Source organism: Typopeltis vanoorti, chromosome 16, assembly GCF_054136105.1.
Source record: "Typopeltis vanoorti isolate ZY-2024b chromosome 16, IOZ_Tvanoo_1.0, whole genome shotgun sequence".
Taxonomy (NCBI): Eukaryota; Metazoa; Arthropoda; class Arachnida; order Uropygi; family Thelyphonidae; genus Typopeltis; species Typopeltis vanoorti.
This window is the reverse complement of record NC_143564.1, coordinates 41,088,772-41,099,146: the sequence shown is the minus strand read 5'-3', so window position 1 is coordinate 41,099,146 and position 10,375 is coordinate 41,088,772. Positions and strand designations below refer to the sequence as shown.

At 34.4% G+C, this 10,375-nt stretch overlaps 1 protein-coding gene across 1 annotated transcript in view; it reads left to right on the top strand.

The window, feature by feature from the left end:
• The first annotated feature begins 496 nt into the window (after positions 1–496).
• Positions 497–10,375, top strand: part of Tmem131 (Transmembrane protein 131) — a 704,637-nt gene continuing 694,758 nt past the window's right edge. Inside the window, exon 1 of the mRNA XM_090406393.1 lies at positions 497–527. The gene's annotated coding sequence lies outside the window, so the exon portion shown is untranslated. The remainder of the gene's footprint in view (positions 528–10,375) is intronic.

Genomic DNA, 10,375 nt, shown 5'->3' with positions numbered 1-10,375 from the left:
ATTTAGAGAAAAATGGTTCCAAAATTGTCAGCGATTTTTGGATTTTAGCCGTTGACAGGTGAGGTTTGCCTGATAGTATAAATTTCTATTATCAGTCAACCCTTTGATAGAAATTATATTATCAAATTTTTGCTTTTGTATTTTGCGAAGGATGATGAGATAATGTTTGACGAATTTAGCGACTACAAAACATAGTCTTCCGGTATAAGGATGTGGTGAGAGAGCCATCTGCTTCTCAGGAAGCGTAAAATTCCATTTGATACTTTTCTAGAGTAAATTGAATTGTAGGATGTAAGCCATTAATTTTTTATTGCAGGAAGATAACTTAATTCATGTTGTTTAGGCTTCCAGAGAGCAACAATATCATCCACATGACGATCCAATGAGAGCCCGGGATCTAAGAAAGATATTTTCTCCTCAAATAAAAGTTGACTAAAATGGAATGGGTAGACTATATATATATTAATTTTTTTAGGATCCTAATAGTGTAGTAGTTAACAGCTTAGTATCTTCGCTCACATGAGAAGGTAAGCAATGTTTACAGCTGGTACTTTTAATCTGTCCTATTTGAAATTTCCATTGCTTTATTATCGTACAATGAAAATAGATTAATAGCATATTTTAGTAAATTATCTTTACATGTTACGTTACGTTAATACACGCGTGTGTTGTTTTTTAATTTAACAAGACAAAAAGTTATACTCTTGAAGTTATACTCGTGTGTTATACTTTAGTTATACTCACACAGGAGTACAACCGAAGTTATACTCGTGTGTGACATATAGCACCTTCCCATAGATGTTTTTATGCCTGTTTTTCCACTGCTTAAAATAACAAACGTGTGAAGCAACTTCACGCCTTGTTCTACACATTAAGAAAAACTGACTTCACCAACTTGCTCCAAGTATTCTATAATATAAACTGCATATTTTATAGAAAGTGTATATCTTAGCGAGAATCACTTTATATGCCGTTTTCAACTATTACTGATGTTTCATCATAACTTCATTGAAATGGAGATGCACTGCGCTGTTTTGATTAAATGCCTTTTTTTTTAATTTATTTTTTCTGCCGTAAAGTATAATATACTATTACTATCTCCAATCCACAGTATAGTGAAATTAACAATAATATTCCACTTTTCTTTTTCAGTGGAAAAAAATTCTGCTATCGAGGCAATCTGGCTTTCTGTTGATGAAGAGTCGGTGAGGTCACATTCGGTCTAGACAGTGAACTCGCTATGATATAAAGCATATATACACTCTGAATATCCTACGTGTAGCGCTTCCATAGCAACGTTCTGTGGACATCGCGACGTTTGCCCTTCGCTTGGAAAGATCAGTGTTCGAATCAGTGTCCTTCAGAGCCCTGGAAACACGACAAATCTTAAGAATTTTCAGCTGAAGGTTGGATAGGGTCTGATACTGAAATGGAAGCTTCCTTTCTTGGAAACTCAGGATTTTCATTCGGAAAGCAGACAGTTCCCAACATAATCACTACGAAGTATTTTACATTATTGGATATCCAGGGAAACTTGTGGTGAAGTCAGCTACTCTCAGTATGCAGAAAGCAAATCATAAAATGTTCGCTAATCTGAAAACTTCACATTCATGCTTGTACTTAATGTATGGATGAAACAAGAACAGTTACTTGTAACTTTTAGCTCCATCCAACGGAGATTTATCTTCAATAAATGTGATGAAACAAGAAATGCTAAGTTTTTTTTATTAATTGATAAAATTAACTTATGGTGGGGAGGCAAAAATATGTAGGCGATCCTGCCAATACTTGATCTAACTGAAAGGAGGCTATTTTTTTTTCCTCACTTTGGGGGGGGGGGGTAGAACAGCCCTTTATGTATCACTCCATTTATCAACGAACTGTTTTCTAGTAGGTGGAGTGTAGACGAAATTTAAACGGGAATGAACCATCCATCATTCCTGTCTTCGATTGCCGTCAGTAACAAGTCAGTAGATTATTGCAGACACGCGATTCTGTTTGGTTTGAAATTACTCCGTACAGGCTGCTACGTCGACGCAACTATCTATTTCTGAATATAGTCCGTTAGATTGTTTCTCCATCTGTAAGAAAACGTAATGTGTATTTTCTGTCACCACTGTAAGTTAAGGACAATAATCTGCTTAAGAGTGCAGAGTTAATATGTACCTTCAAAACTTCTACTACGTCTGAAAAACATCATTCTGTAAATAAACGTGAGTAAATACAATCATCAGCAAATACCGATAATGAAATGGACTGTTTCAAAACCACCGCTAGGATAGAAAATTAAATAAAAACACACAGCAGAGCTACAATAGTGATTTTGTGTCATTGGCAGTCACGCATTCGTGTAAATTGACGTGAATATTGACAATACGTGTTTCGAGCTTTCTCTATAACATACATAATATCTGAAGGGAAAATAGCATCCAAATTATTGTGTTTAAATTCAATTGAAAACAAGAATTTGCTAAAACAGAAGAACCAAAGAATGAGACGCAGATCATCATATAAAACAGTATATAGGCATCCTACTAAGTCATGCGTTTTTGATTAAGTATCGTGGGCATTCTCTGTCATTATCATTCATTTGTAATATGCCAATGACACAAAATCAAATGGAATTTACTTGCACTACTTGAACTAACATCAAAGACATGGAATTTATATCGGTCGTTCTGCTCAACAATAGTTGTTGAAACTATAACACTAACAGAAAAAGTTCAGTAACGCTAAGAAATCAACTAAAAATAAATATCTATATTTAGTGCCTGACTAAACACCTTGGAATTCATACGAAATTAGATACTGTGTCTCCCAAATGTTCTGAACATGACCACAAAAATGTTAGTTCCTCATTCTATGTGGCACAGTTCTCAAAGTCAGTTTATAAGAACCAGAAAGGACTTCATATTCGTTTTTAGAAATCTTATAACAGGAATACTAAAAAGAAAAAAAAATGTTTTATGGACTTCGGTAATTTGTCTGACAGCGGTGGGGGGGGGGGCAATCATTATTATCGTAACATTGCAAAACAGAAGTATTGCAATGATGCCCGCATATGTGTGGTACTCCATCGCCAACACATTGAGCTTCCAAGTCTAGTTCGATACTCACTCATCATCTTAATAGTGGTGGCCACTGACGTCTACCTTTCTCACGGGTAGCGAAGTGATACTGTGCCTGAAAACCATTAATATTAAAAGCGACTGCCAACATCTGACTGAAGAGCAGCATACCTATGGTCTAAATCATTCCAATTATCTTTCTGAATAAACGGGTTTCTGTTGTCGGATGACTTAATTAAAATGTTATAAAAATATTCTTTACAAACACAAATGAAAAATATATCTCAATCTGCATCATCAGAAGCTTCACACTTCGTGAGATAATGATATTTTAATTTCTCATTCAAATAGGGAATACGAAAACAAGATAATCTGCACACCTGTTCTCATGCATATTGGAATAGTACGTTCCCAGTCTTTGATGTGATGTCACCTGCCGGAAGTACAGTTTACCCTACATTAGATGGTGAAAGATATTCTTGTGGAGATTGTATTAGAATATCTGTTCACAATATTTAAAAAATTTACTTCAGAATCGTAGTTAATTTTTAACATTTATGTTATTAAGAAATATTAGTATAATATCAAATTTATGAGGATGAGTATAAAAGGGAACAAAAACTGAACTAATTAAAAAAAATAATGAATATATCCCTTGAAAACTTTAATAACAGAGGATGAAAAATGGGGAAAAAATCCTCTTCACAGTTAGAAAAAGGATTGATGAAGACGTATATATATGATACTTGTATGGCTCCTGTTGAACTGTTATTGTGAGGCACCAGTTGACAGTAAATATATTTATTATCAATACGATATAAGTATTTGAAAGCATTTGGTTTTTTCACAGAAACATGCAAATAATGAGAGACAATATATAAATGCCAAACCGAGGAATACACAGAAACTTACTAGTTACTTGACGAGAAGAAAGTTAAAAATGGCAAGACGTATATCGCGAGGATTAGCAGGAATGCTTACAGATTCTATAAGGCAAGATTGAAGAAAGGAGGACTTAAAGGTAAAAGAATGATAACATAAATGGAAGTCATCCCGCCTCAAAGCTAAATTAGCACTCGCATAAAAGAGAGAAGTTCAAAATTATACTTCGTTTGGTCATCATATTAATGGTCTATGTTCATTTACTGCCTTTTATTTGTTTATTTTTTTGGATAATGAAAAACACTTGTTTTATATAGACTGAATATTTTTTATGCGATTCCCCCAAATAAAATATTGTGACAAACGTCGTACATTATGCAGTACTGTTGGTAGACTAAGGGTTAGATAACCCGGGAACCCACCTATAAACCAAACAGAAGTTTTTCAAGCCCTTCAGTCCTCCAATACGCATGGTAGTGGTCTCACACTGGACGATGAAAAGTCAGTTTAAATGGAATATCAACCTAATATTGATTAAAGATTTAATATAAATAGAGCCCGAAGTTCAGAACACTATTTGTATTATTTCCTAAAACTACAACTTAGCACTTGGCAAATATTAACACTGTGTTTGCTTACCATGCCATCGTTCTGACACACAGTCAGTAGCAAAGTACGAAAAATTCACCCGAGGCATGATACATCCGCCTACAAAAGGGCCTGACAGTAGTTTTAACAGTCCTGCAGGGATTCCCAGTGGCCGGACGAACTTATATGTGTTATAATTTTCGACCAACTGAGTAGTTCTGGAAAAAAAAAATCTTCAAGGTTAATATTTTCCAAAGTTCAGCTTCAGCTAATCAAATGTAAGTCAAGAGTTAAGGACCTCTGCCTCAGTTTAATAGAATGTTTTGTTTTTAATAAAATGATCTCTCTCTCTCTGCAATATTGTCATTCTTAATTGGTGTGTTCTTGTCTATTCTGTACACAGACTGATTTCAAGGTGACAGCTACAGTATTATAAATATTGTTAGATAAACAAATAAAATCTGCTCACCTAATACCCGATTTTCATATTATCATTATAACTCTAGTTGTGTGTGTGTGTTTGTTCTGCGGATCTTATAATAAAAAAATAAAAACTTATAATGAAAAACCACTACCATTTAAACATATAATTCGCATTGTGCCCTCAGTAGCTTCTCAACGTCTAGGATAATGTGAGAGTTTTTGTTCGTGCGTTCGGAAAGGTAGACAGAAATTCACTGCAAACAGTTCGTCGAAATACAATTCACCAAAAGGCAGTTAACCGAAAAAGCAACCCATCGAAAGGCACTTCATCGAAAACCCATAATTCATCTAAATATTGCTATCCATTGAAACTATAAATCCTCGAAAAACCAATCCACTGAAACAACATAAATTCTAAATCTATTTCTTCCAAATCGGGATTAAGTCCATCCCTATTTTGATGATCTCTGTACTAAAATGTGAAGTAACTAAAAAAATAAAACTAAAAAATACTTCAATAAGGGAAAATATTATTAAATTAACTTATTTTTAAAACAGTTATGTTACTTTATTATTTATAATCTTATGAATCATATTTTCTTGATTAAAATATTTTTAGGTAATGGTTCATTGACCTAAATTTTTTCTAATATTTTTAATAAAAATTTTCATTAAGGCTCCGCGAAAAAGAAATATTTTTATGCAGAGTTTTTCAGTGCCTCAAAAAGTTTAAGAAACACTCGTTACAGCTGTAGTGTTTTTATACTGATTTCGCACAGTGATTATAAAAGTGTGCGTGGCTGCACAAAAAAGAAAAATGGCGTGTGAAAGGAAATCTGCTTAACAAATATAATTGTGTTCATTGGAATAATTGTTATAATATATATATATTTTATTATTTTGCTTAACGAGTTATCACTGACTGTTTTATCATTTATCATGCAATTGGCATACTTGACTTTTAATCCTTTTATGATAGGGCTATTAATGGATTAACTGTAAAGGAGTTTCGACCTTGAAACCACTTGGCTTAAACTGTTCATCTTGGAATTTTCTGTATCAAATCTCCTTCCAGCATTTTTGCCCTTTTTTCTTTGCCATTTGTTTATTTTATTTGTTAACACGAAATATAAACATGAATCTTATTAGGAAGCATAATTTTTAAAAAAAACTTAATTTTACTCTCCTTTAAAAATATGACATTAGATCAGTCCTTGAAATAAATTTATTGATTACTGGGATTTAACTGTAGACTTATTAAAATTTCGAAAATATTTTCCACTACTTGAACAAGGTATTTCATTCACATCCTTTGTTTTTCCTGGAAAGAATGCGGAAATTATTTTCTGGCTACTTTCAATGCTTGCTTTAAAATAAAATTTCCATGAAAGAAGGGACAACAGAGAGAAGCGAGATTTTATTATTTGCTCAGCTTTATTTGAATTTGTAAATATACGCAAAGTGTCAAATAAACAACATTCTTATATTGATTGTATTAAATTACACAGCCATTTTAATGTTATTTTTGCGCTATAAATTTGGAATGTTCTTTCCTGTGAGGGGAAAAGTATCTGTTAATGCAACAAAACACACGCATAAACATTTTTTGAAATAAAGACCCTAACTATAGATTAGGAGGATATTAATCCGTTGTTGATAATGATGATGGCAACATAGAAACTTAAAAAAAGATTCGAAATTTATCAGAGAGTTTATGAGAATATAACCTTCGGTATAGGAATTGCCTTGGATTGACGACATGGACCATACCAAGGACCTCATGTAGTCGCCTTTTATTAGTTCATTGAGTAGGTGAAATTGAAAAGGCACCTTTTCGTGAGATCATATATATATAGGGACGCTTTCCGTGTGACGTCACCAATTGCTTTCAATAATTGCAGACAAAACACCCAAAATATTCGGGATGATATTATACAATGCTGTAAAAGGAAAGCATAAAATTAGACCCGTATTTTTAGCAATAAGGGACACAACAGTACTGTCTTTCCTTATATTATCATTATCATCAGAGAATTGTAGTAAGTTAGGAACTCAAGGGCAGTCGCATATCCACACCAACTGTGATACCTTTCCTTGAATTCATTCACACTACTTACACTCGCCACTGTTTGAGAGAAAAATCTGGCCCACATCCCTTTCCAGTCAACTTCGATGGATGCCTTCTCGTCCTATACTCATCCTCCATAAAATGAAAAATTATATGTCCCGGTATCTTATATGACCCTTTCAGAAGTTTGTAAGTTTGTCGATTATTTGATTTCGACAAATTGCCATCCTGTAAACTGCATCCTGTCAAGTGTCACTTCCATCTAGGAGGTTGACAGCTCTCTTCCATCTCTCATCATAACATCATAAACAGGATTTGAACCCGGGTCTTTCCAATTAAAAGAGCTCGTTTATACCAACTGAGCTACGGAGGCTCTGTAAACTGCCTAGGAAACAGTTAATCTTTGATTAACTGCGTTCTATGAATCTTCAGGAAACCGTTTTGGAACGGACTGGGTTTGAATCCCACCCAGGACCTTTCTTTATAGGGAATTCGCAACCGAAGGTAATTAGCAGATTACATACGGAAGTGGTAGGATTTTTCCATCACGATAACTGAAGTTTTTCCATTCCACAGAAGCAAACCGGCCAGATGAACTCATGCGTTTAATAGACATAACTCACATGATTTGGTATGATTGGAATTATGCCAAGGCAGCTTAGTTCCCTTGGCTGTAATTCCAATGAAACCAAACCAATATGCCAGCCACACCCATATCCTCTTCTATTATTTTTTAGAGGGCATAAGTTTCGAAATTGAACCCAATAAGAGTGAAGGAAGAATTTTAATTAAAGAATTAAATAAATAGTTCTTTAATTGAAGAATGAAATAGCTAAAATATTCTCATCGGTACCGTAAACTGTTATTGAAAGTATAGTGAGTTCGTGTAAATATATTTCAAATATATTTCCAGATGTATTGAGCGAATTAACAAAACTCGTTGGATTTCACTATGGTGGGTTTTTTAAATATTATTTTATCATTTTAATAGAATGATTTGATAAAATGTGATTTAAAAACCTTAGTTTATCAATCCAGTTCTGCGGTATTAACAGTAGAAATGTATTTGATAAATTGAGTGTTTGTTGTAATTATTTGTAATTCATTTGATGTGAATTAATGAATGAATACGAATATAGTTATTGAAGCAAGTCGGTTATGCACAATTTGGAATTATAAAACTAATTGTAACAAGGTATATATTGAGCTTTGTATTAATGCAGGCAATCCATCGACAACACAATGATAGCAATAAATGCATACTCATACTATGATATTTTGAAGAAAGAGTTTGCAAGGCTTCGTCATGTTAAACATTGCTAAGCAATATATTATGTACGAGAAACACTCTAATTTCTTAACCAAGCAAACAGAATAATATTTGCTCAGAAAAATTCAAGTTTCTGAGTGAGATGGACAGCATTACGAAAATTACAGTCACATACACTTGCTCCCCCTTCGCCATAAGTTAGAATCCATGGCCTGTCACAACCAATAACTTGACATTATGAAAATTAATACCAACATGTAAGCCTAAGAATTACGTGTATGGGTTAGCCTGGCTGTGCTAGATTTTTCTGTTTTGTAGATGAAAAACTCTACTATTCAATGTATGGGACTGGCTAATTTACCTTCAGCCGAAAAGTCCACATAAATAAAGGTTCTTCCCGTCCTGGACGAAATTCGAACCTTGGTCTTGTTAACCAAAAGGCATTATCATTACTAACTGAGCCATAAAGCCCCCCCCCCCCACACACACACACACACGCGTGTGCACGCTGGCGCCACCTTATCGAAATAGACTTCTTAGTTTTAAACATACGTTATCAATCTAAAAAATTCGATAAATTGGCGCAGCGTCATTTTAGTGTACAAAGGTAATTCAAATAACAAGATAACAGAGCATCACATTGAAAACCATCCTTTTCCAGCGGGAATGAATGAACTGGATAAAAGCATGTTTGCATCATATACGTCAGTACCATTAAAAGCAAGATGGCAAGACATGGTCATATATAGTGGTGCTTAGGGTGATCCGATTTCTACATGTTAAGTTTAGGTCAGAAGAGTATGAAGCAAAAACATGCACATAAAACAAGTTTTGTGTAGTGCTAACGGCACGACAGATTTCAAGACGAGTAGCACTGTTTCCAAGTTCGCCCACAACGGAGGACAATGTTTCCTGTATATGTATCTTAATCAAGGAAGACAGACGCATTAAACTGGGTGACATTTTTCAAGAGCTCCATATATTTTGGGTAGTGTGTACGGTAACGTTCATGACCAAATGACTAAATTTGTGCAGCACGGTGCCAGTCAACGAGTATTTTTATATTATGGTCTTCTGACGCACCGAAGTATGTCAGAAGACCGTAATATAAAAACATTCGTCAACTTTCCCTGCAAAATAAATCCAAAGTAATGCTCTCAGCATATAAGGTCGTGATAATATTGTTATGTGATATTGTGAAATTTCTTAATAAAGCTCATTGTAAATGCTGACCTCCAATGTAACACGCTGGATCAGTTTCTGATAGCGATAACCATTCGATACATATGTCCTGTATTTCTCATTGTAATCATCAGACTGGAGAGTAATAGTGTAGTTTTATACATAATTGACTGGGAGGTTTTGGACCTCCTACTCAGTCCTGATCCAGTTTCCAACGCTTTGAATCAGAATGAGCTGGAAATCACTTTGGCTGGCAAGTGATTTGCAAATGACAGTAATGTGCAGAATAGCATCGTTTCATGCTTAAACACAGGATTTTTCTATGCCGAAATGGATACCTTAAGGATCCTGCAAAAAATGCATACATATCTATGGCGATTGTGCAGATAATGCATTCAAAAGGCAGCTTATGGGATAGAGGAATCACAGAAAATATATGCACCTATGTCGAATAAAGTCCTTCGTATAACAGTGCTTATTATCTAAGGTTTGAAAAAATCTTCATATTCCCACGATGAAATACATTACCTTGATGCCATGTCAATTTATATTGTCTCCAACTGCACGGTATAGAATTCTGCCCGCTCCAACCATTTTCATTCGGAGGAAGTGGATTTCTATTTAGAATTCTAGGTAAGCTTAGTCGATTAATTTTCTGAGAAGTATTTCCTGTGGTTTACCGTAAAAGAATGTAGAGGTATGAATGCATTGCTGTATAGTTTTTGTAACGGTCCCTAATAAACATGTTTACCAATCCAAATCTAAGAGAAAATAATACTTATTCCAATAAAGAAACAGTTCTGCAATAAGGAAGAGATTTTAATAGCATTTAATTGTTCATTTGAAGCTACAAGGAAGCGGGATAGGCAAGTTAAATTTTGCAGACCTCCTCAA